The sequence below is a fragment of the Lissotriton vulgaris genome, chromosome 5 (assembly GCF_964263255.1).
Source record: "Lissotriton vulgaris chromosome 5, aLisVul1.2, whole genome shotgun sequence".
NCBI lineage: Eukaryota > Metazoa > Chordata > Amphibia > Caudata > Salamandridae > Lissotriton > Lissotriton vulgaris.
Window position 1 is genome coordinate 41,879,532 of NC_141693.1, and position 27,026 is coordinate 41,906,557.

A 27,026-nucleotide genomic window follows, 5' to 3' on the forward strand; every position below is an offset into this window, starting at 1 on the left:
GATCGGGCCGTGGAGGAGCCAAGCAGGTCCCGAGATGAAGGAAGGACGACGGTCCGCGGCGGAGCCTGCAGGTCCCGGTGAAAGATGACGGTTACAACGGTCCGCGGCCACGCCAGCAGATCCGGACGACGATGAAGAATGAAGGTTACGACGGCCGTGGCAGCGCCAACAGGCAGGACGATGGTGCACAGGACAGAGCTACGGCAGCGCCAGTAGTCCGTCCAGGATGAGTTCCTCTCTGCGTCTCTCGACTCCAAGATACAACTGCCTTCCTGCTCTGGAGCTGCCCCAGTTATAGGGCTGGCGTGCTTTGATGTCCGGACCCTCGCACTTGGAGGTCGGGAGGTCCGGGATGAGGGAGTCCAGACACCCAGCAGGGGGGTGGAGCCAGCGCCCGGGGAGGCGATGGGCGAGCGGCACTTGGTGGGGGAGAGCCATCGACACCTCCTTCTCCCATTGACTTGCCAAGTAGCCCGCTCACCTCCTGGGTGGATGGTGGTGCCGGGATGTCTGAGGCCTGGCCAGGCCCAGGGTTGAGGTCGGCCGGGGGCCAGGCGGCCACGTGGTGAAGTGTCCAAGATGGCGGCCCGGGCTGGGCGCGTGGGCCGGCAGTGGATCGGGCCCACGAGGTCGACATGCTCGAGGGCAGGGGTCCCTGAGGGGACGGAGGGCGTACAATGGTGGTGTGGGGTGCTTGTGTGACCGGGCTCGGGCCGGGTCGAGCCGGGGGAGAGCGGCCCTTCGTGTGGCCTGTCCAACATGCGTCCCCCCCAGCTGAAGGCGGGGAGAGTCACCCATCCTCTTGGGGACTCTCTTCGTCGAGGCGGAAAAATCGGGACAGGCCATCCGCGTTGGCGTGGTCGGACCCAGGCCGGTGTTCGACTGTGAAGTCCATACCCTGCAAGGATATGGACCAGCGTAGCAACTTGGGGTTTTCCCCCCGCATGTGCATCAGCCACTGCAGGGGTCGGTGGTCGGTCTGCACCCGAAAGTGGGTGCCGAAAAGGTAGGGCCGGAGCTTCTTGAGGGCCCATACCACAGCGAAGGCTTCCCTCTCTATGGTGCTCCAGCGTTGTTCCCTTGGTAGGAGTCTCCGGCTGATGAAGGCCACCGGTTGATCAAGGCCCTCGGTGTTCACTTGGGACAGGACCGCCCCAATGCCCTGGTCGGAGGCGTCCGTCTGGACGACGAACTCCCGGCTGTAGTCTGGGGCCTGGAGCACAGGAGCGGAACACATGGCGGCCTTCAATTGTTCGAATGCCGCTTGACACTCTGGGGTCCAGTTCACCTTCTTGGGCTGATTTTTTGACGTGAGCTCGGTGAGGGGGCCCACTATGGTACCATAGTCTTTCACGAACCTTCGGTAATAGCCCGTGAGGCCCAGGAAGGCTCGTACCTCGGTTTGGGTGATAGGGGGCTGCCAGTCCTGGATGGCGGCAATTTTCAGTTGTAGAGGGGCCACTAGGCCGCTTCCCACCTGGTGTCCGAGGTAGGTCACAGACCCTTGTCCAATTTGACACTTGCTGGCCTTGATCGTGAGGCCAGCTCGCTGAAGGGCTTGCAGCACTGCTCGGAGGTGGTGGAGGTGCTCGGTCCAATGGTGGCTGTACACAGCGATGTCGTCTAGGTAGGCGGCGCTGAACCCTTCGAGCCCCGCCAGGACCTGATTGACGAGCCGTTGGAAAGTCGCTGGGGCATTCTTCATACCGAAGGGCATGACCGTAAAATGGTAATGGCCATCGGGGGTGGAGAAGGCAGAACGTTCTTGTGCTCGGGGTGTGAGGCCGATCTGCCAATAACCTGCTGTCAGGTCGAAGATGCTAAGGTAGCGGGCAGCTCCCATTCGGTCGACCAGTTCATCTGCCCGGGGGATGGGATGTGCGTCCGTTCTGGTGACTTCATTCAGGCCCCGGTAGTCGACGCAGAACCGGAGTTCTGGTGTGGTTCCGGGGGCGGCTGCTTTGGGGACCAGTACGACCGGGCTGGCCCATGGGCTGTCTGAGGGCTCGATGACCCCGAGCGTGAGCATCTTAGCCACTTCCGCCTGGATGCAGGCCCGTACCCGATCAGGTACGCGGTAGGCCCGGTGGCGGATAGGAGGGCTGTCTCCGGTGTCTACATCGTGCACACACCAGGAAGTGACACCTGGGGTGAGGGAGAACAGACTGGCGAACCGTGACAGGAGGGCTTGGCACTCTTGGCGTTGTTCTCTGGTGAGGGTCTCCGAGAGTCGGACCCCATCTACGGAGCCGTCTTGCTCCTGGGTCCGCAGGAGGTCAGGGAGAGGCTCGGAGTCGTCTTCAACCCCATTGTCCGTGGCCATCAATAGGCTGAGTTCTGTTCGTGCAAAGTGGGGTTTCAGTCTGTTGGTGTGGAGGACTCGGAGGGGGTTCCGGGAGGACTCCATATCGATCAGATAGGTGGCAGGACCCTTGCGCTCGATCACCTTGAAGGGCCCCGTCCATTTGTCTTGGAGAGCGCATGGCTCCGTGGGGGACATGACCCATACCTGTTGCCCCGGTTCGAATTCAATGGATGAGGCGTTCTGGTCATACCATTTTTTCATGTCCTCTTGACTGGCCTCTAGGTTGGCTTTTGCTAGGTCTCTGAACCGCCGGGACTGGTTGCGGAGGGTGAGGAGGTACCGGAAGACATCTGGAGGGTTCTTGGTCGGAGGCATCTCCCAGCCTTCTTTGATCAGGCTGAGCGGCCCCCGCACTGGGTGCCCATAGAGCAGTTCGAATGGGCTGAAGCCTAGGGATTTCTGTGGGACCTCTCGGTAGGCGAAGAGGAGGCACGGCAGCAGCACGTCCCACTGGCGACGGAGGGGCTCTTCCAATCCCCCGATCATTCCTTTCAGCGTGCGGTTGAACCGTTCAACAAGTCCGTTCCCTTGGGGGTGATAGGGGGTCGTGAAGCGGTAGGTGACCCCACACTGTTGCCAGAGAGATTTCATGTATTTAGAGATAAAGTTCGTGCCTCTGTCGCTGACGACTTCTCGGGGGAACCCCACACGGGAGAAGATCCCCATCAGGGCCCGGCCGACCACTGGGGCTGTCACGGTCCGGAGAGGAACAGCCTCAGGGTAGCGGGTGGCGTGGTCCACTAGCACCAGAATGAAGCGATGTCCTTGTTTTGTACGCGGGTCCAGGGGTCCCACAATGTCTATTCCGACCCTCTCAAATGGGGTCGTGACTACTGGAAAAGGTTGCAAGGGGGCTTTTAGTTTGCGGCCGCTCTTCCCACTGGCTTGGCACGTGGGGCAAGATCGGCAATGCTGGTGCACATCGTTCCTCATTTCTCATTTTGGGCCAGAAGAAGTGGGTCACTAGGCGACTGTAAGTTTTATCTTGTCCTAGGTGCCCTGCTAGGGGGACATCGTGGGCCAGGTTTAACAGGAAGTCTCTAAAGCAGAGGGGCACTACTAGTACTCGGTCGGCCCCCAGCTCGGCGATTCGTTGCTCGCTGTATAACAGATCATTGTCCCAGTAGACCCAATGAGTTCCGGAGGTGTCCCCTGCGCTTTGGGCGAGCGCTTGTTGGCGGAGTCCCTCAAGGGAGGGACAGGTCTTCTGTTCCTGGCGAAATTGTTCTTGTGTGGGTCCCCCCTCTTGGGCCCACTGGTCAAGGTTAGCGAGGTCGGAAGGTTGAGCCGGTCCGAGGGGGGTGTCCTGGTCGGGGGTTTCGGCTGGGGCGACCGGAGGCGGTGGCGCCGGCCATTCTGGTTCTTCCGGGGGAGGGTTGGCACGGGCGGCCATGGACCGGGTGGTGACGCACGCCCAGTCCGGGACGCCCAACATCCCCAAGTGTTCTTTTCGCTCCACAGCGGCCCACGGGGAGCTCTCCAGGTCATTCCCGAGGAGGCAGTCCACGGGGGCGTCGTCTCGGACCGTCACCTTCAACATGCCGGAGACCCCTCCCCACTCAAAAGGGACGCAGGCCATCCGACACAGACTTTCCGAGTTGTCGGCTGAGCGTACAGGGCAGAGAATGTTCGGTAGATATTGTTCTGGGGTCACCAGGTGACAGCGGACGGCTGTCACACTGGCCCCGGTGTCCCGAAGGGCCTCGGCCCGTTGTCCATTGATGCTCACCCATTGGCTGTACTTCTGGGTGTTAGCGGGTAGGGGGACCCGCGGGACCATGTCTCTTCCCCCTAAGCACGCGAGAGTCATGGCGGCTGGCTCCCACTCTGGATACTCTTGTTCGTCTGTTTCTTGTTCCTCGGAGATCTGTTCTTCCCCTAGTGCTGCGGCGGCCACATGGCGGGGTTTTGGACTCTGATACTGCGGGCAGTTTGAGTCGTTTGCATAGTGGCCGACTCGTTGGCATCGGTGACACGTGACGTTTGCTCTGTACCCTGGTCGCGCCGGGGTGCTGCCCCGGTTGGCCGGGGGGGTGGTGCTGGTAACGGGGGCGGCCGGAGTGTTGTCTCTTCCCCGCCCTTGGCCTCCTCCTCCTCTGGGTCGGTGGTGACCATTGTTGTTCCTGTTTTGCTCGTAGGACCCATTCCGGCCCACTCTGGTGATCTCCCACCGGTCAGCTTCGGCTGCGAGCTGCCGGGGATCGGTTAACTTGCTGTCGAGGAGGTGTTGGCGTAGTTCAATGAAGCAATTGTTGGACAGATGCTCCCATACCATCAGATTGAACAGTTGCTCGTAGGTCGTGACGTTGTTCCCTTTGATCCAGCCTTCGAAAGCTCGGCTAAAGTACGTTACATAGTCCACCCAAGTTGTACCCGGGATGCGTGTGCAGTCTCGGAACCTCTGACGGTACATCTCGGGCGTGAGGCCATAGCGGGTGAGAAGGGCCGCTTTCATATGGTCGTAGGAGGTCATCTGGTGGTCTGGGAGCTGTAACAGGGTATCGCGGCCCTCATTGAGGAATCTGCCCCATAGGCCGGCTCCCCAATCGTTTCTATCGATCCGGTGCGCAGTCATAGCGATTTCATAAGCCTTAAACCATTGCTGGATATCGTCCTCTCGAAAATATTCTCGGACAACATCCTTGGGGATGTGTACTTTTTTCTCCGTGGTCCCGGGGGTGTGTGGTCCCTCGGGCACCCCCAACTCTTTATTCTGCTTGCGCAGGTTGATCTCGGCTAGGTTCCGTTCGTGCTCGTACGCTAGTTTCTTTTCCTCGAGCTCCCTTTGTCTCTGTTTCTCCTCTCTTTCTTCTCGGAGACGTAGGTGCTCTAAGTTTATCTTTTGTTCGGCCAACTTGAGTTCTACGTCCATCTTGAGTCGGGCCATTTCTAGCTCGTGTAGTCGGGTTTTTTCTCTTTCTTGGATCTCGTCTGGCGAGAGACCGGTTCTTTGCCCTTCAGGGGCCGTGTTGCTTTTTTTCGCGGTGCTTTGCTCAGGAGCTTCGGTATCCCCGGTCTCTGCCCAAGATTCTAGGGCATGCTTAAAATCGTCCTTGGTGCTTAGTCCGGTGGTAGCGATACCTAGTTCAATGCAGAACTGTTTTAGTTCACGATGGCTGTACTCCTCTAGTTTTTCCATTTGGAACTTCTCAGTTGATCCGCTCTCTTTAGTTGTCATTGTGGTTCGTTGTGGGGTGAGCTACTCTCTGTACGTATGCGGTGATTCGGATCGCGCCGCTGGCCACCAATGTTAGACGGACCGGGAGGGTCGGCCGAGATTACGGGGAGAGGTCTCCAGGGAGAGCCGTCTCCAACGACTGTACAGATAAGTAACTTCCCCCCCACAGACAGACACCACACAAGGTTAACGAGACTTTATATGCAATTCTTAGGTTACGTTGGTATGATACAAGGAGGTCTGGAGTCTGGACTCAGGGGTCCCCTCGATTCGAGTCTGTGGTTGAGGAAAGGGGTAGCGGGACAGTCTTAGTTACCGGTGAGTTCAAAATAGCTCTCAATCCTCGAGCTCGGCGTTCTTGATGATCGGGCCGTGGAGGAGCCAAGCAGGTCCCGAGATGAAGGAAGGACGACGGTCCGCGGCGGAGCCTGCAGGTCCCGGTGAAAGATGACGGTTACAACGGTCCGCGGCCACGCCAGCAGATCCGGACGACGATGAAGAATGAAGGTTACGACGGCCGTGGCAGCGCCAACAGGCAGGACGATGGTGCACAGGACAGAGCTACGGCAGCGCCAGTAGTCCGTCCAGGATGAGTTCCTCTCTGCGTCTCTCGACTCCAAGATACAACTGCCTTCCTGCTCTGGAGCTGCCCCAGTTATAGGGCTGGCGTGCTTTGATGTCCGGACCCTCGCACTTGGAGGTCGGGAGGTCCGGGATGAGGGAGTCCAGACACCCAGCAGGGGGGTGGAGCCAGCGCCCGGGGAGGCGATGGGCGAGCGGCACTTGGTGGGGGAGAGCCATCGACACCTCCTTCTCCCATTGACTTGCCAAGTAGCCCGCTCACCTCCTGGGTGGATGGTGGTGCCGGGATGTCTGAGGCCTGGCCAGGCCCAGGGTTGAGGTCGGCCGGGGGCCAGGTGGCCACGTGGTGAAGTGTCCAAGATGGCGGCCCGGGCTGGGCGCGTGGGCCGGCAGTGGATCGGGCCCACGAGGTCGACATGCTCGAGGGCAGGGGTCCCTGAGGGGACGGAGGGCGTACAATGGTGGTGTGGGGTGCTTGTGTGACCGGGCTCGGGCCGGGTCGAGCCGGGGGAGAGCGGCCCTTCGTGTGGCCTGTCCAACACTCTGCACTCACTGTCACTCTGCACTCACTGTCACTCTGCACTCACTGTCACTCTGCACTCACTGTCACTCCGCACTCACTGTCACTCTGCACTCACTCTGCACGCACTCTGCACTCACTGTCACTCTGCACTCACTGTCACTCTGCACTCACTGTCACTCTGCACTCACTGTCACTCTGCACGCACTGTCACTCTGCACTCACTGTCACTCCGCACTCACTGTCACTCCGCACTCACTGTCACTCTGCACTCACTGTCACTCTGCACTCACTGTCACTCCGCACTCACTGTCACTCCGCACTCACTGTCACTCTGCACTCACTGTCACTCTGCACTCACTCTGCACGCACTCTGCACTCACTGTTTCTGCATGCACTCTGCACTCACTGTCACTCTGCACTCACTGTCACTCTGCACTCACTGTCACTCTGCACTCACTGTCACTCTGCACTCACTGTCACTCCGCACTCACTGTCACTCTGCACTCACTCTGCACGCACTCTGCACTCACTGTCACTCTGCACTCACTGTCACTCTGCACTCACTGTCACTCTGCACTCACTGTCACTCTGCACGCACTGTCACTCTGCACTCACTGTCACTCCGCACTCACTATCACTCTGCACTCACTGTCACTCTGCACTCACTCTGCACGCACTCCGCACTCACTGTTTCTGCACGCACTCTGCACTCACTGTCACTCTGCACTCACTGTCACTCTGCACTCACTGTCACTCTGCACTCACTCTGCACTCACTGTCACTCTGCACGCACTCTGCACTCACTGTCACTCTGCACGCACTCTGCACTTACTGTCACTCTGCACGCACTCTGCACGCACTGTCACTCTGCACGCACTGTCACTCTGCACGCACTGTCACTCTGCACGCACTGTCACTGCACGCACTGTCATTCTGCACGCACTCTGCACTCACTGTCACTCTGCACCCACTGTCACTCTGCACTCACTGTCACTCTGCACTCACTCTGCACTCACTGTCACTCTGCACTCACTGTCACTCTGCACTCACTGTCACTCTGCACTCACTCTGCACTCACTCTGCACGCACTGTCACTCTGCACGCACTGTCACTCTGCACGCACTGTCACTGCACGCACTGTCATTCTGCACGCACTCTGCACTCACTGTCACTCTGCACCCACTGTCACTCTGCACTCACTGTCACTCTGCACTCACTCTGCACTCACTGTCACTCTGCACTCACTGTCACTCTGCACTCACTGTCACTCTGCACTCACTCTGCACTCACTCTGCACTCACTGTCACTCTGCACTCACTGTCACTCTGCACTCACTGTCACTCTGCACTCACTGTCACTCTGCACTCACTGTCACTCTGCACTCACTGTCACTCTGCACTCACTGTCACTCTGCACTCACTGTCACTCTGCACGCACTCTGCACTCACTGTCACTCTGCACTCACTGTCACTCTGCACTCACTGTCACTCTGCACTCACTGTCACTGCACTCACTCTGCACTCACTGTCACTCTGCACTCACTGTCACTCTGCACTCACCCTGCACTCACTGTCACTCTGCACGCACTCTGCACTCACTGTTTCTGCACGCACTCTGCACTCACTGTCACTCTGCACTCATTGTCACTCTGCCCTCACTGTCACTCTGCACTCACTCTGCACTCACTGTCACTCTGCACGCACTTTGCACTCACTGTCACTCTGCACGCACTCTGCACTTACTGTCACTCTGCATGCACTCAATGTGAACAACAAGGACCCCCTGTTCAAATACAGAATGTGTAATGCAGGGAAACAAACAATGTATAAAAAAAGAAAGTGCATTAAATAATAACTAGGGAAAAGGGCGATATGTAAGGCACAACAACAAAATAAAAATTACAAGTTTGATTTATTCAAGAGATTACAGTATCATAATTTTAAAAACACAATCAGTACATTATTTCTATAAAAATACACAAAATATGTATAAAAGAGTATTAATGACACAGTTATGCAAAAACACATATAAAGTACATAGGTGGCAAACAATAAAAAATCATCGACGCGCGTTTCGGCGTTAACACAACGCCTTCATCAGGAGCCACATTCAATCTGCAAGACATATATAAAAAGAGGTTAGAGACATATTGAGGTCATAGATACCTCATAACAGACAATCTATCATTAAAAACATATCGCTGTGCTTACATAACAAGTGAATCCCTACACGATGCAGCTACCAATTGTAGCTACAACTGATACAGACTAATTTTTGTATATTTGAGCAGTAATTATATCCATTGCTGGAGAGAGAGCTGCTTTACGGGGTAAATGACAGCAGAAAGTATGTTATTTGTGGAGCAGCAGTGGAAAATTTCTTTGGGATAATCTAATTTTCTTGAGCTCAAAAATGGCCCAGAGTTGACGGGGGTATTCCAATCTTTCCCCTCCCAACAACCTTGATATCGATCTCTTCTCTTTAGTCTTACCTATAGAACACAAGATAGGTGTTCTCTATTAGTGCTGGACAGAGTCTGACAGCTGTTCTTCTTGGCGGAACTCTATCTCGCCTGGCTAGAAATCTTGGTCTGCAAAAGATGTATTAATTAAACACAAAAAACACAAACCCTCTATTCTGAGTTCAGTTATAAAGGTAAATTCTTTAGAAGGGAAGAAGCCACTGTTTTACGTGAGTGGATACTGATATTTTTTATATATAATTATTGCACGATTTTGTGGTTTCCTAATTATTTCACACAGATTGGTTTTAAAAACATCTCTCTTTTTTGCAGAATTTTTATTCCCCTATAGAGATGTATGAAAAAAGTGTGTGCCCATATATCACAGTGTTCTAGAGAATATCAACTAAAAGGAGGTCGGCTAAATCCTCGCATGTAGCAGAGAATAGGTTATTGCTTATACATCTGCTAGAAAACAGCATGATTCCTATTTCTGTTATTTAGAAGTTCTTATTGTCTTAGATCAAATAAGGGCATGGAATATTGTGTATACATCAGGCAAGCAGACAGGAAATTTCTATAACTGTGGGAAACAGGTTGTCTCTAATCTGACCTGCAAGAAGCAATTTATTAAGCACAGGATCCATGCATCTGATAGCAATAGACAGGCTTACCGTTTCTGTTAAAATGTGAATTTATATTATCGATGTCCAAGCAATCACCACCCTTGATTCCTGAATACTCCAGGTGTGGTTTAAACGTGCTAAGGATAAAGGGTGCATCGTGTTACTATCAAGCGTGTCATAAACGGTGAATAGATTCAATGTAGCCTTGTAGCTTGCTTACCGAAGAAAGAAGAAAGGCAGGCCAAAAATGCCACAGTTTGTAGTCTTTTTCTGGCGCCTCGCAACCACTATTGTGTGTAAGTTTGTTCCTAGGAAAGGTAGAGAATGCCAACGTTACTTTACATTTCAAGCTAGTTCACCGGCTACCTCTATCGGCCACTTATGAATTTCATCAGACTCCAATACCGAGATTCTAAAAAGGAGCAGACCATAACTGTGCAAAAACGCAACTAGCGCGATAAAATTATTCACGGTACACGGGGATAAACATGAGATTCTAAAAAGGAGCAGACCGTAACTGTGCAAAAAACGCAACTAGTGCGATCAAATTATTTACGATACACGGGGATAAACAAAGACAAGCACAAGCATAAGGCGGCAACGGACGTCTAAGCCGGTTGCTTACCAAGTTATAGTTTGTGACGGCGTCTCGCTGCCGTTAGCTTGCACGTGTTTATTCCTAGAAAGGAATGTAAAACGAGAATAAATTATTTCCATCTAGGGTGCCGGTACCAAAAGCTAAACACGGCGGCGGCGTAAGTCTCAGCAGGTTGCTTACCGAAAGCAGATAAGGTTCGGACCGTGACATCAACCTGCGGGCGCCCCGTTAGAACCTTCGGTCGGCGTCCCGCAGCCGTTGGGAAAGGGTGATTAGTCAGCCGGAAGGGCTACCCTGCTTTAAGTACCCGGAACTAGGTGTAACCACAGTTCCTTAAAGGGCAAGCGACCGTTACTATCGGAACTCAGATATTTTGGTAACGGTACGTGATTTTAGTTCATGGTTCTCTAATGTTTCCATGAAAAACAATTCGAGTTTAAAAGACATCACGCATGCAACCACATAGTCGGTGAAGACTTAAATGGGTAAACAGCGGACGATGCAAGAAATGTCTGTTGCGAATGAACATTTATTTAATGCAAAATACCTTAGTCAGGAAATGTTTTTGTTTATTGAAAAGAACCTACGAACATATTTACGACTCATGACTAGTTAGTAGTCTTGTCGGGACCATCTTAAGTTTAACAGCTGTTACGCATGCAATTACATGGGGATATGTGGCTGCATAGTAGATGGAGACCCCAAAAAAATATACAGTGATCAATCTGAGCAGAAAAAACTGAGTTGGTAAAGCAAATACAAAAGGCCCTAAAAAATGGCATTCTCCCACGGAATTTCATTGTTTAAACCCTTTTTGTATGTATTCAAAACAAATATCCAAAAAACCTCACGTTTTTTGCGGATAGCACATCCACCTCTATTATCCGCAAGTTTAATCTTTTCCAAGACTCTCCAGTGAATATCATCTGGTTTGTGTTGGGCCTCTAGGAAATGTTTAACTAGTGGTGCATTCAGTTTCTTGGTATTGATAGCAGATCTGTGTTCCGTCAACCGTATTTGGATTGACCTGCATGTTTCGCCAACATAGCCCATTCCACACGGGCAGCTAATGAAATAGATCACATTCGCAGTTTTGCAGTTCCACAAGTCAGTCGCTTTGAAAGTGTAGCCATTGTGAGTGAACGATTCCCCTGCGATGATAGTTTTGCATGATTTGCAAGAGGAGTGTTGGACAGGCCACACGAAGGGCCGCTCTCCCCCGGCTCGACCAGGCCCGAGCCCGGTCACACAAGCACCCCACACCACCATTGCACGTCCTCCGTCCCCTCAGGGACCCCTGCCCTCGAGCATGTCGACCTCGTGGGCCCGATCCACTGCCGGCCCACGCGCCCAGCCCGGGCCGCCATCTTGGACACTTCACCACGTGGCCGCCTGGCCCCCGGCCGACCTCAACCCTGGGCCTGGCCAGGCCTCAGACATCCCGGCACCACCATCCACCCAGGAGGTGAGCGGGCTACTTGGCAAGTCAATGGGAGAAGGAGGTGTCGATGGCTCTCCCCCACCAAGTGCCGCTCGCCCATCGCCTCCCCGGGCGCTGGCTCCACCCCCCTGCTGGGTGTCTGGACTCCCTCATCCCGGACCTCCCGACCTCCAAGTGCGAGGGTCCGGACATCAAAGCACGCCAGCCCTATAACTGGGGCAGCTCCAGAGCAGGAAGGCAGTTGTATCTTGGAGTCGAGAGACGCAGAGAGGAACTCATCCTGGACGGACTACTGGCGCTGCCGTAGCTCTGTCCTGTGCACCATCGTCCTGCCTGTTGGCGCTGCCACGGCCGTCGTAACCTTCATTCTTCATCGTCGTCCGGATCTGCTGGCGTGGCCGCGGACCGTTGTAACCGTCATCTTTCACCGGGACCTGCAGGCTCCGCCGCGGACCGTCGTCCTTCCTTCATCTCGGGACCTGCTTGGCTCCTCCACGGCCCGATCATCAAGAACGCCGAGCTCGAGGATTGAGAGCTATTTTGAACTCACCGGTAACTAAGACTGTCCCGCTACCCCTTTCCTCAACCACAGACTCGAATCGAGGGGACCCCTGAGTCCAGACCTCCTTGTATCATACCAACGTAACCTAAGAATTGCATATAAAGTCTCGTTAACCTTCAATCTTGTGTGGTGTCTGTCTGTGGGGGGGAAGTTACTTATCTGTACAGTCGTTGGAGACGGCTCTCCCTGGAGACCTCTCCCCGTAATCTCGGCCGACCCTCCCGGTCCGTCTAACATTGGTGGCCAGCGGCGCGATCCGAATCACCGCATACGTACAGAGAGTAGCTCACCCCACAACGAACCACAATGACAACTAAAGAGAGCGGATCAACTGAGAAGTTCCAAATGGAAAAACTAGAGGAGTACAGCCATCGTGAACTAAAGCAGTTCTGCATTGAACTAGGTATCGCTACCACCGGACTAAGCACCAAGGACGATTTTAAGCATGCCCTAGAATCTTGGGCAGAGACCGGGGATACCGAAGCTCCTGAGCAAAGCACCGCGAAAAAAAGCAACACGGCCCCTGAAGGGCAAAGAACCGGTCTCTCGCCAGACGAGATCCAAGAAAGAGAAAAAACCCGACTACACGAGCTAGAAATGGCCCGACTCAAGATGGACGTAGAACTCAAGTTGGCCGAACAAAAGATAAACTTAGAGCACCTACGTCTCCGAGAAGAAAGAGAGGAGAAACAGAGACAAAGGGAGCTCGAGGAAAAGAAACTAGCGTACGAGCACGAACGGAACCTAGCCGAGATCAACCTGCGCAAGCAGAATAAAGAGTTGGGGGTGCCCGAGAGACCACACACCCCCGGGACCACGGAGAAAAAAGTACACATCCCCAAGGATGTTGTCCGAGAATATTTTCGAGAGGACGATATCCAGCAATGGTTTAAGGCTTATGAAATCGCTATGACTGCGCACCGGATCGATAGAAACGATTGGGGAGCCGGCCTATGGGGCAGATTCCTCAATGAGGGCCGCGATACCCTGTTACAGCTCCCAGACCACCAGATGACCTCCTACGACCATATGAAAGCGGCCCTTCTCACCCGCTATGGCCTCACGCCCGAGATGTACCGTCAGAGGTTCCGAGACTGCACACGCATCCCGGGTACAACTTGGGTGGACTATGTAACGTACTTTAGCCGAGCTTTCGAAGGCTGGATCAAAGGGAACAACGTCACGACCTACGAGCAACTGTTCAATCTGATGGTATGGGAGCATCTGTCCAACAATTGCTTCATTGAACTACGCCAACACCTCCTTGACAGCAAGTTAACCGATCCCCGGCAGCTCGCAGCCGAAGCTGACCGGTGGGAGATCACCAGAGTGGGCCGGAATGGGTCCTACGAGCAAAACAGGAACAACAATGGTCACCACCGACCCAGAGGAGGAGGAGGCCAAGGGCGGGGAAGAGACAACACTCCGGCCGCCCCCGTTACCAGCACCACCCCCCCGGCCAACCGGGGCAGCACCCCGGCGCGACCGGGGTACAGAGCAAACGTCACGTGTCACCGATGCCAACGAGTCGGCCACTATGCAAACGACCCAAGCTGCCCGCAGTATCAGAGTCCAAAACCCCGCCATGTGGCCGCCGCAGCACTAGGGGAAGAACAGATCTCCGAGGAACAAGAAACAGACGAGCAAGAGTATCCAGAGTGGGAGCCAGCCGCCATGACTCTCGCGTGCTTAGGGGGAAGAGACATGGTCCCGCGGGTCCCCCTACCCGCTAACACCCAGAAGTACAGCCAATGGGTGAGCATCAATGGACAACGGGCCGAGGCCCTTCGGGACACCGGGGCCAGTGTGACAGCCGTCCGCTGTCACCTGGTGACCCCAGAACAATATCTACCGAACATTCTCTGCCCTGTACGCTCAGCCGACAACTCGGAAAGTCTGTGTCGGATGGCCTGCGTCCCTTTTGAGTGGGGAGGGGTCTCCGGCATGTTGAAGGTGACGGTCCGAGACGACGCCCCCGTGGACTGCCTCCTCGGGAATGACCTGGAGAGCTCCCCGTGGGCCGCTGTGGAGCGAAAAGAACACTTGGGGATGTTGGGCGTCCCGGACTGGGCGTGCGTCACCACCCGGTCCATGGCCGCCCGTGCCAACCCTCCCCCGGAAGAACCAGAATGGCCGGCGCCACCGCCTCCGGTCGCCCCAGCCGAAACCCCCGACCAGGACACCCCCCTCGGACCGGCTCAACCTTCCGACCTCGCTAACCTTGACCAGTGGGCCCAAGAGGGGGGACCCACACAAGAACAATTTCGCCAGGAACAGAAGACCTGTCCCTCCCTTGAGGGACTCCGCCAACAAGCGCTCGCCCAAAGCGCAGGGGACACCTCCGGAACTCATTGGGTCTACTGGGACAATGATCTGTTATACAGCGAGCAACGAATCGCCGAGCTGGGGGCCGACCGAGTACTAGTAGTGCCCCTCTGCTTTAGAGACTTCCTGTTAAACCTGGCCCACGATGTCCCCCTAGCAGGGCACCTAGGACAAGATAAAACTTACAGTCGCCTAGTGACCCACTTCTTCTGGCCCAAAATGAGGAACGATGTGCACCAGCATTGCCGATCTTGCCCCACGTGCCAAGCCAGTGGGAAGAGCGGCCGCAAACTAAAAGCCCCCTTGCAACCTTTTCCAGTAGTCACGACCCCATTTGAGAGGGTCGGAATAGACATTGTGGGACCCCTGGACCCGCGTACAAAACAAGGACATCGCTTCATTCTGGTGCTAGTGGACCACGCCACCCGCTACCCTGAGGCTGTTCCTCTCCGGACCGTGACAGCCCCAGTGGTCGGCCGGGCCCTGATGGGGATCTTCTCCCGTGTGGGGTTCCCCCGAGAAGTCGTCAGCGACAGAGGCACGAACTTTATCTCTAAATACATGAAATCTCTCTGGCAACAGTGTGGGGTCACCTACCGCTTCACGACCCCCTATCACCCCCAAGGGAACGGACTTGTTGAGCGGTTCAACCGCACGCTGAAAGGAATGATCGGGGGATTGGAAGAGCCCCTCCGTCGCCAGTGGGATGTGCTGCTGCCGTGCCTCCTCTTCGCCTACCGAGAGGTCCCACAGAAATCCCTAGGCTTCAGCCCATTCGAACTGCTCTATGGGCACCCAGTGCGGGGGCCGCTCAGCCTGATCAAAGAAGGCTGGGAGATGCCTCCGACCAAGAACCCTCCAGATGTCTTCCGGTACCTCCTCACCCTCCGCAACCAGTCCCGGCGGTTCAGAGACCTAGCAAAAGCCAACCTAGAGGCCAGTCAAGAGGACATGAAAAAATGGTATGACCAGAACGCCTCATCCATTGAATTCGAACCGGGACAACAGGTATGGGTCATGTCCCCCACGGAGCCATGCGCTCTCCAAGACAAATGGACGGGACCCTTCAAGGTGATCGAGCGCAAGGGTCCTGCCACCTATCTGATCGATATGGAGTCCTCCCAGAACCCCCTCCGAGTCCTCCACACCAACAGACTGAAACCCCACTTTGCACGAACAGAACTCAGCCTATTGATGGCCACGGACAATGGGGTTGAAGACGACTCCGAGCCTCTCCCTGACCTCCTGCGGACCCAGGAGCAAGACGGCTCCGTAGATGGGGTCCGACTCTCGGAGACCCTCACCAGAGAACAACGCCAAGAGTGCCAAGCCCTCCTGTCACGGTTCGCCAGTCTGTTCTCCCTCACCCCAGGTGTCACTTCCTGGTGTGTGCACGATGTAGACACCGGAGACAGCCCTCCTATCCGCCACCGGGCCTACAGCGTACCTGATCGGGTACGGGCCTGCATCCAGGCGGAAGTGGCTAAGATGCTCACGCTCGGGGTCATCGAGCCCTCAGACAGTCCATGGGCCAGCCCGGTCGTACTGGTCCCCAAAGCAGCCGCCCCCGGAACCACACCAGAACTCCGGTTCTGCGTCGACTACCGGGGCCTGAATGAAGTCACCAGAACGGACGCACATCCCATCCCCCGGGCAGATGAACTGGTCGACCGAATGGGAGCTGCCCGCTACCTTAGCATCTTCGACCTGACAGCAGGTTATTGGCAGATCGGCCTCACACCCCGAGCACAAGAACGTTCTGCCTTCTCCACCCCCGATGGCCATTACCATTTTACAGTCATGCCCTTCGGTATGAAGAATGCCCCAGCGACTTTCCAACGGCTCGTCAATCAGGTCCTGGCGGGGCTCGAAGGGTTCAGCGCCGCCTACCTAGACGACATCGCTGTGTACAGCCACCATTGGACCGAGCACCTCCACCACCTCCGAGCAGTGCTGCAAGCCCTTCAGCGAGCTGGCCTCACGATCAAGGCCAGCAAGTGTCAAATTGGACAAGGGTCTGTGACCTACCTCGGACACCAGGTGGGAAGCGGCCTAGTGGCCCCTCTACAACTGAAAATTGCCGCCATCCAGGACTGGCAGCCCCCTATCACCCAAACCGAGGTACGAGCCTTCCTGGGCCTCACGGGCTATTACCGAAGGTTCGTGAAAGACTATGGTACCATAGTGGGCCCCCTCACCGAACTCACGTCAAAAAATCAGCCCAAGAAGGTGAACTGGACCCCCGAGTGTCAAGCGGCATTCGAACAATTGAAGGCCGCCATGTGTTCCGCTCCTGTGCTCCAGGCCCCAGACTACAGCCGGGAGTTCATCGTCCAGACGGACGCCTCCGACCAGGGCATTGGGGCGGTCCTGTCCCAAGTGAACACCGAGGGCCTTGATCAACCGGTGGCCTTCATCAGCCGGAGACTCCTACCACGGGAACAACGCTGGAGCACCATAGAGAGGGAAGCCTTCGCTGTGGTATGGGCCCTCAAGAAGCTCCGGCCCTACCTTTTCGGCACCCCCTTTCGGGTGCAGACCGACCACCGACCCCTGCAGTGGCTGATGCACATGCGGGGGGAAAACCCCAAGTTGCTACGCTGGTCCATATCCTTGCAGGGTATGGACTTCACAGTCGAACACCGGCCTGGGTCCGACCACGCCAACGCGGATGGCCTGTCCCGATTTTTCCGCCTCGACGAAGAGAGTCCCCAAGAGGATGGGTGACTCTCCCCGCCTTCAGCTGGGGGGGACGCATGTTGGACAGGCCACACGAAGGGCCGCTCTCCCCCGGCTCGACCAGGCCCGAGCCCGGTCACACAAGCACCCCACACCACCATTGCACGTCCTCCGTCCCCTCAGGGACCCCTGCCCTCGAGCATGTCGACCTCGTGGGCCCGATCCACTGCCGGCCCACGCGCCCAGCCCGGGCCGCCATCTTGGACACTTCACCACGTGGCCGCCTGGCCCCCGGCCGACCTCAACCCTGGGCCTGGCCAGGCCTCAGACATCCCGGCACCACCATCCACCCAGGAGGTGAGCGGGCTACTTGGCAAGTCAATGGGAGAAGGAGGTGTCGATGGCTCTCCCCCACCAAGTGCCGCTCGCCCATCGCCTCCCCGGGCGCTGGCTCCACCCCCCTGCTGGGTGTCTGGACTCCCTCATCCCGGACCTCCCGACCTCCAAGTGCGAGGGTCCGGACATCAAAGCACGCCAGCCCTATAACTGGGGCAGCTCCAGAGCAGGAAGGCAGTTGTATCTTGGAGTCGAGAGACGCAGAGAGGAACTCATCCTGGACGGACTACTGGCGCTGCCGTAGCTCTGTCCTGTGCACCATCGTCCTGCCTGTTGGCGCTGCCACGGCCGTCGTAACCTTCATTCTTCATCGTCGTCCGGATCTGCTGGCGTGGCCGCGGACCGTTGTAACCGTCATCTTTCACCGGGACCTGCAGGCTCCGCCGCGGACCGTCGTCCTTCCTTCATCTCGGGACCTGCTTGGCTCCTCCACGGCCCGATCATCAAGAACGCCGAGCTCGAGGATTGAGAGCTATTTTGAACTCACCGGTAACTAAGACTGTCCCGCTACCCCTTTCCTCAACCACAGACTCGAATCGAGGGGACCCCTGAGTCCAGACCTCCTTGTATCATACCAACGTAACCTAAGAATTGCATATAAAGTCTCGTTAACCTTCAATCTTGTGTGGTGTCTGTCTGTGGGGGGGAAGTTACTTATCTGTACAGTCGTTGGAGACGGCTCTCCCTGGAGACCTCTCCCCGTAATCTCGGCCGACCCTCCCGGTCCGTCTAACAAGGAGCATGGAACCGTACCTCTAACGGGCAGATTCGTCAGTATTGCTCTCTGAGTTTGGGGGGCGTTAGACAGTTTACAGTTAAATTTGGAGTGAACAATTTTGTCCTTTAAATTCCGGTTCCTCCTGTGGGCAAATAAGGGTTTCGCCAAGGCCGATGTGGAGGACGGATTGCAATTTAAGATATGCCAGTTCGCGTTGACAATCTGTCTTATGCGCTCGTTCATCGTTGAGTGGGTGGTCACACAAACGATGCGATCCTTAACTTGTTTCTCTTTGGGAACTAATAAAGCGTCACGGTCAAAATACCTTGCACGCTTGTAGGAGTCTCTTATTAGTCTGTGGGGGTAACCCCGATCCAGGAATTTTCTTCGCATAATTGCAGATTGCCTATCATAGTCTGCTAAATTTGTGCAGTTCCTGCGAACCCTAAGGAACTGTGAGAAAGGGATACTCTCTCGTTGGCATTTGGGATGGAAACTGCTGAAATGCAGGAGAGTATTCCGAGCAGTTTCCTTCACAAAAAGATCTACCTCTAACTTGTTGTCTTTAACTCTGATAAGAAGATCTAAAAATTCAACCTGATATTCATCATAATGGGCTGTGAATCTCAAATTTGCGTTTGTCAAGTTGATCCACTCCAAGAACTCAAGGAGAGTGTCTTTCCCATTGGTCCAGATAAAAAAGATGTCATCGATGTATCTGGACCAATGGGAAATGGATTCAAAAAAGGGGGCTATCTCGTTGTATATGAAGCTCTCTTCGAAAAAGGACATATAAATGTTAGCTATGGAAGGAGCGACTGATGCTCCCATGCTAACGCCTTTGAGTTGGCGGTAGATGTTGTCGCCAAACTCAAAAACATTCTCAGTGAGAACTATGAATAGACAGTCTATCAAGAACTGTTTAGGACAAGCAATATTGTGGTTGTCTATGAACCAATCTGTCGCTCTGATCGCTTCGTCTATTGGGATATTACTGTAGAGGGATTCGATATCCATCGTTACAAGTATATCTCTCCCTGTCATGAAATTTAGGTTCTCCACTGTATTAATCATATGGCAGGTGTCTTTGATGTATGATTTTATTTTAGGGATATGCGGTCTTAAGAAATGATCGACAAATTTGGAAAGTGGTTCTGTCGGAGTGCCAATCGTGGATACTATTGGTCTATATGGAGGGTTTTCCGAATCTTTATGTATTTTGGGGAGACCATAAATACATGCGGTTTTTAATTTATTAGTGTTCAGAAATTCATGATCTTTTTTATTGATGTCACCATTTACCAGGGCATCATTTGTTAAGGTGTTAATTTTTTTGATTATTGTATTGGTTGGATTATAGTTTATCTGTAAATAGGTGGAGCTGTCACTCAACATTCTTAACATGTTTACTTCATAGTCACTGGAATTTAGAACAACGATGCCTCCTCCCTTATCTGCTCCTTTGATCGTGAGATCTTTATTGTTCATCAACTCTTTCAAGGCTAACGATTGCTGCTGGTTTAAGTTGTATTTGGGTTTTGGAATGAATTCCAGAGTTTTTTCTATTTTCTTCATAACTACTAGCTCAAAAGCCGCTACTTCAGGTCCCAGCTGTTCTAAACCTGGGGTGAAAGTGGAGGGGGGTGAGATTTCATTTTTCCCTTGAATTATGGAGTCATCCATGTTGTTCTCTTTATCTTGGAAAAACTTTCTTAATCTAATTTTCCTAAAAAGTGCAATTATATCCCTGTGGAGTTCAAAGGTGTTCACAAAGGAATGTGGTACAAATGAGAGCCCTTTCGATAGTAGTGCTTCACTAGAATCATCAAGTCTTTTGGAGGACAGATTAAAGATAGGGATTATATCCCTTGACCCCAGTATTGCCTGTTGCGAGTCTCTCTGATGAATTGGGGTTCTTGCTGTTGATGTTGTTGGTGTTGTTGATGCTGTTGGTGTTGTAAATGCTGCTGATGTTGTACTTGGTGTGTATGTTGGTTTGTTTGAAAGTTCCCTCTCGATTGTCCCTGGTTCTGGAATCTCACCCTGGGGCGACCGCGTCGAGGCCCCCTGTTTGATAAAAAAGGGCGTCGTTGGGGCCTAGAATTGGGATATGCGAACCCCCCATCTGACTCGTAATAAGCATTGCTTTGACCCTCACCCTCTGAGTCTGATGAGTCGGTGAAATTGTTGATTCTCTGATGGGCATTGCCCGACTCATTAGTGTAATGGTTCTGTTGGTAAAAGTCAATGTGAAGATAGGGATAGGCAACCTCTTCTGAATAGAATCTTTTATCCTTATTGAGTTTGTCTGTTTTGCGTTTATTCAGGTAATTGCTGAATGATTCCAGATCTTTATTATATTCCTCTATCTTTCTAATGGCGTCATCAACTCCTGTGAGTTGTTTCAATTTTTCTTCTAAATCATCTATCTCTTTTTTTAGTTCTAGGGCCAGTTCCTTTGATGTAGCCACTATTAATATCATGAGATCTCGTGAACAACGGTTTGCTATGAAACTCCACTTTTCCAAAAATGGTCTGTGGTGCACGAAAAGACCTGGTATATTTCGTACCCTCAGGCCGTTTGGAATAACTCCTGATTTAAGATAAGCTATCATGAATTCCCCATGGGCTTCCATGCGAATTAATTTTTTCTTAAGGTCAACTAGTTTCTTACCTTCGTCCTGTCCTCTACTTGATGAGTTAGTATTGTTGGTGGGAATCGATGTACCAACTAAAGTTTCGAATTCCTCATCAGTAAATCCGAAAGTTTTCATGTTGGCCATCCCTGCTGGAGGTAGGGAGAAGACAGTAGAGGATAAGTAGCGGAAAGATTACAAATTACTGCTCAAATATAGTACAATCAATAACCAACCATGGATTGGAGAAAGTTGGGCCCTGCACAGACAAGCTGTGGGAAAATCAATGTGAACAACAAGGACCCCCTGTTCAAATACAGAATGTGTAATGCAGGGAAACAAACAATGTATAAAAAAAGAAAGTGCATTAAATAATAACTAGGGAAAAGGGCGATATGTAAGGCACAACAACAAAATAAAAATTACAAGTTTGATTTATTCAAGAGATTACAGTATCATAATTTTAAAAACACAATCAGTACATTATTTCTATAAAAATACACAAAATATGTATAAAAGAGTATTAATGACACAGTTATGCAAAAACACATATAAAGTACATAGGTGGCAAACAATAAAAAATCATCGACGCGCGTTTCGGCGTTAACACAACGCCTTCATCAGGAGCCACATTCAATCTGTAAGACATATATAAAAAGAGGTTAGAGACATATTGAGGTCATAGATACCTCATAACAGACAATCTATCATTAAAAACATATCGCTGTGCTTACATAACAAGTGAATCCCTACACGATGCAGCTACCAATTGTAGCTACAACTGATACAGACTAATTTTTGTATATTTGAGCAGTAATTATATCCATTGCTGGAGAGAGAGCTGCTTTACGGGGTAAATGACAGCAGAAAGTATGTAATTTGTGGAGCAGCAGTGGAAAATTTCTTTGGGATAATCTAATTTTCTTGAGCTCAAAAATGGCCCAGAGTTGACGGGGGTATTCCAATCTTTCCCCTCCCAACAACCTTGATATCGATCTCTTCTCTTTAGTCTTACCTATAGAACACAAGATAGGTGTTCTCTATTAGTGCTGGACAGAGTCTGACAGCTGTTCTTCTTGGCGGAACTCTATCTCGCCTGGCTAGAAATCTTGGTCTGCAAAAGATGTATTAATTAAACACAAAAAACACAAACCCTCTATTCTGAGTTCAGTTATAAAGGTAAATTCTTTAGAAGGGAAGAAGCCACTGTTTTACGTGAGTGGATACTGATATTGTTTATATATAATTATTGCACGATTTTGTGGTTTCCTAATTATTTCACACAGATTGGTTTTAAAAACATCTCTCTTTTTTGCAGAATTTTTATTCCCCTATAGAGATGTATGAAAAAAGTGTGTGCCCATATATCACAGTGTTCTAGAGAATATCAACTAAAAGGAGGTCGGCTAAATCCTCGCATGTAGCAGAGAATAGGTTATTGCTTATACATCTGCTAGAAAACAGCATGATTCCTATTTCTGTTATTTAGAAGTTCTTATTATCTGCATGCACTCTGCACGCACTGTCACTCTGCACGCACTGTCACTCTGCACGCACTGTCACTCTGCATGCACTGTCACTCTGCACGCACTCTGCACTCACTGTCACTCTGCACTCACTGTCACTCTGCACTCACTGTCACTCTGCACTCACTCTGCACTCACTGTCACTCTGCACTCACTGTCACTCTGCACTCACTGTCACTCTGCACTCACTCTGCACTCACTCTGCACTCACTGTCACTCTGCACTCACTGTCACTCTGCACTCACTGTCACTCTGCACTCACTGTCACTCTGCACTCACTGTCACTCTGCACTCACTGTCACTCTGCACGCACTCTGCACTCACTGTCACTCTGCACTCACTGTCACTCTGCACTCACTGTCACTCTGCACTCACTGTCACTGCACTCACTCTGCACTCACTGTCACTCTGCACTCACTGTCACTCTGCACTCACCCTGCACTCACTGTCACTCTGCACGCACTCTGCACTCACTGTTTCTGCACGCACTCTGCACTCACTGTCACTCTGCACTCACTGTCACTCTGCCCTCACTGTCACTCTGCACTCACTCTGCACTCACTCTGCACTCACTGTCACTCTGCACGCACTCTGCACTCACTGTCACTCTGCACGCACTCTGCACTTACTGTCACTCTGCATGCACTCTGCACTCACTGTCACTCTGCACTCACTCTGCACTCACTGTCACTCTGCTCTCACTGTCACTCTGCACTCACTGTCACTCTGCACTCACTCTGCACTCACTCTGCACTCACTGTCACTCTGCACTCACTGTCACTCTGCACTCACTGTCACTCTGCACTCACTGTCACTCTGCACTCACTGTCACTCTGCACGCACTCTGCACTCACTGTCACTCTGCACTCACTGTCACTCTGCACTCACTGTCACTCTGCACTCACTGTCACTGCACTCACTCTGCACTCACTGTCACTCTGCACTCACCATCACTCTGCACTCACCCTGCACTCACTGTCACTCTGCACGCACTCTGCACTCACTGTTTCTGCACGCACTCTGCACTCACTGTCACTCTGCACTCACTGTCACTCTGCCCTCACTGTCACTCTGCACTCACTCTGCACTCACTCTGCACTCACTGTCACTCTGCACGCACTCTGCACTCACTGTCACTCTGCACGCACTCTGCACTTACTGTCACTCTGCATGCACTCTGCACGCACTGTCACTCTGCACGCACTGTCACTCTGCACGCACTGTCACTCTGCATGCACTGTCACTCTGCACGCACTCTGCACTCACTGTCACTCTGCACTCACTGTCACTCTGCACTCACTGTCACTGCACTCACTCTGTACTCACTGTCACTCTGCACTCACTCTGACTCTGCACGCACTCTGCACTCACTGTCACTCTGCACTCACTGTCACTCTTCACTCACTGTCACTCTGCACTCACTGTCACTCTGCACTCACTGTCACTCTGCACTCACTGTCACTCCGCACTCACTGTCACTCTGCACTCACTCTGCACGCACTCTGCACTCACTGTCACTCTGCACTCACTGTCACTCTGCACTCACTGTCACTCTGCACTCACTGTCACTCTGCACTCACTGTCACTCTGCACGCACGGTCACTCTGCACTCACTGTCACTCCGCACTCACTGTCACTCCGCACTCACTGTCACTCTGCACTCACTGTCACTCTGCACTCACTCTGCACGCACTCTGCACTCACTGTTTCTGCACGCACTCTGCACTCACTGTCACTCTGCACTCACTGTCACTCTGCACTCACTGTCACTCTGCACTCACTGTCACTCTGCACTCACTCTGCACTCACTGTCACTCTGCACGCACTCTGCACTCACTGTCACTCTGCACGCACTCTGCACTTACTGTCACTCTGCACGCACTCTGCACGCACTGTCACTCTGCACGCACTGTCACTCTGCACGCACTGTCACTCTGCACGCACTGTCATTCTGCACGCACTCTGCACCCACTGTCACTCTGCACTCACTGTCACTCTGCACTCACTCTGCACTCACTGTCACTCTGCACTCACTGTCACTCTACACGCACTCTGCACTCACTATCACTCTGCACTCACTGTCACTCTGCACTCACTGTCACTGCACTCACTCTGCACTCACTGTCACTCTGCACTCACTGTCACTCTGCACTCACCCTGCACTCACTGTCACTCTGCACGCACTCTGCACTCACTGTTTCTGCACGCACTCTGCACTCACTGTCACTCTGCACTCACTGTCACTCTGCCCTCACTGTCACTCTGCACTCACTTTGCACTCACTGTCACTCTGCACGCACTCTGCACTCACTGTCTCTCTGCACGCACTCTGCACGCACTGTCACTCTGCATGCACTCTGCACGCACTGTCACTCTGCACGCACTGTCACTCTGCATGCACTGTCACTCTGCATGCACTGTCACTCTGCATGCACTCTGCACTCACTGTCACTCTGCACTCACTGTCACTCTGCACTCACTGTCACTCTGCACTCACTCTGCACTCACTGTCACTCTGCACTCACTGTCACTCTGCACTCACTGTCACTCTGCACTCACTCTGCACTCACTCTGCACTCACTGTCACTCTGCACTCACTGTCACTCTGCACTCACTGTCACTCTGCACTCACTGTCACTCTGCACTCACTGTCACTCTGCACTCACTGTCACTCTGCACGCACTCTGCACTCACTGTCACTCTGCATTCACTGTCACTCTGCACTCACTGTCACTCTGCACTCACTGTCACTGCACTCACTCTGCACTCACTGTCACTCTGCACTCACTGTCACTCTGCACTCACCCTGCACTCACTGTCACTCTGCACGCACTCTGCACTCACTGTTTCTGCACGCACTCTGCACTCACTGTCACTCTGCACTCACTGTCACTCTGCCCTCACTGTCACTCTGCACTCACTCTGCACTCACTCTGCACTCACTGTCACTCTGCACGCACTCTGCACTCACTGTCACTCTGCACGCACTCTGCACTTACTGTCACTCTGTATGCACTCTGCACGCACTGTCACTCTGCACGCACTGTCACTCTGCACGCACTGTCACTCTGCATGCACTGTCACTCTGCACGCACTCTGCACTCACTGTCACTCTGCACTCACTATCACTCTGCACTCACTGTCACTGCACTCACTCTGTACTCACTGTCACTCTGCACTCACTCTGACTCTGCACGCACTCTGCACTCACTGTTTCTGCATGCACTCTGCACTCACTGTCACTCTGCACTCACTGTCACTCTGCACTCACTGTCACTCTGCACTCACTGTCACTCCGCACTCACTGTCACTCTGCACTCACTCTGCACGCACTCTGCACTCACTGTCACTCTGCACTCACTGTCACTCTGCACTCACTGTCACTCTGCACTCACTGTCACTCTGCACGCACTGTCACTCTGCACTCACTGTCACTCCGCACTCACTGTCACTCCGCACTCACTGTCACTCTGCACTCACTGTCACTCTGCACTCACTGTCACTCCGCACTCACTGTCACTCCGCACTCACTGTCACTCTGCACTCACTGTCACTCTGCACTCACTCTGCACGCACTCTGCACTCACTGTTTCTGCACGCACTCTGCACTCACTGTCACTCTGCACTCACTGTCACTCTGCACTCACTGTCACTCTGCACTCACTGTCACTCTGCACTCACTGTCACTCTGCACTCACTGTCACTCCGCACTCACTGTCACTCTGCACTCACTCTGCACGCACTCTGCACTCACTGTCACTCTGCACTCACTGTCACTCTGCACTCACTGTCACTCTGCACTCACTGTCACTCTGCACTCACTGTCACTCTGCACGCACTGTCACTCTGCACTCACTGTCACTCCGCACTCACTGTCACTCTGCACTCACTGTCACTCTGCACTCACTCTGCACGCACTCTGCACTCACTGTTTCTGCACGCACTCTGCACTCACTGTCACTCTGCACTCACTGTCACTCTGCACTCACTGTCACTCTGCACTCACTGTCACTCTGCACGCACTCTGCACTCACTGTCACTCTGCACGCACTCTGCACTTACTGTCACTCTGCACGCACTCTGCACGCACTGTCACTCTGCACGCACTGTCACTCTGCACGCACTGTCACTCTGCACGCACTGTCACTGCACGCACTGTCATTCTGCACGCACTCTGCACTCACTGTCACTCTGCACCCACTGTCACTCTGCACTCACTGTCACTCTGCACTCACTCTGCACTCACTGTCACTCTGCACTCACTGTCACTCTGCACTCACTGTCACTCTGCACTCACTCTGCACTCACTCTGCACTCACTGTCACTCTGCACTCACTGTCACTCTGCACTCACTGTCACTCTGCACTCACTGTCACTCTGCACTCACTGTCACTCTGCACGCACTCAGCA

At 53.1% G+C, this 27,026-nt stretch overlaps 1 protein-coding gene and 1 long non-coding RNA gene across 3 annotated transcripts in view; one reads left to right on the plus strand and one right to left on the minus strand.

Annotated features, from left to right (window-relative positions):
- LOC147710079 (butyrophilin subfamily 2 member A1-like) overlaps positions 1 to 27,026 on the plus strand; it is a 552,967-nt gene that overhangs the window by 331,254 nt on the left and 194,687 nt on the right. The window lies entirely within an intron of this gene.
- On the minus strand, positions 8,547 to 10,047 carry LOC147710080 (uncharacterized). The gene is made up of 4 exons (XR_015295841.1): positions 9,956 to 10,047; positions 9,784 to 9,872; positions 9,140 to 9,238; positions 8,547 to 8,762 (listed from the first exon to the last, which is right to left on the minus strand). It is a non-coding gene; the product is annotated as an uncharacterized LOC147710080 (long non-coding RNA).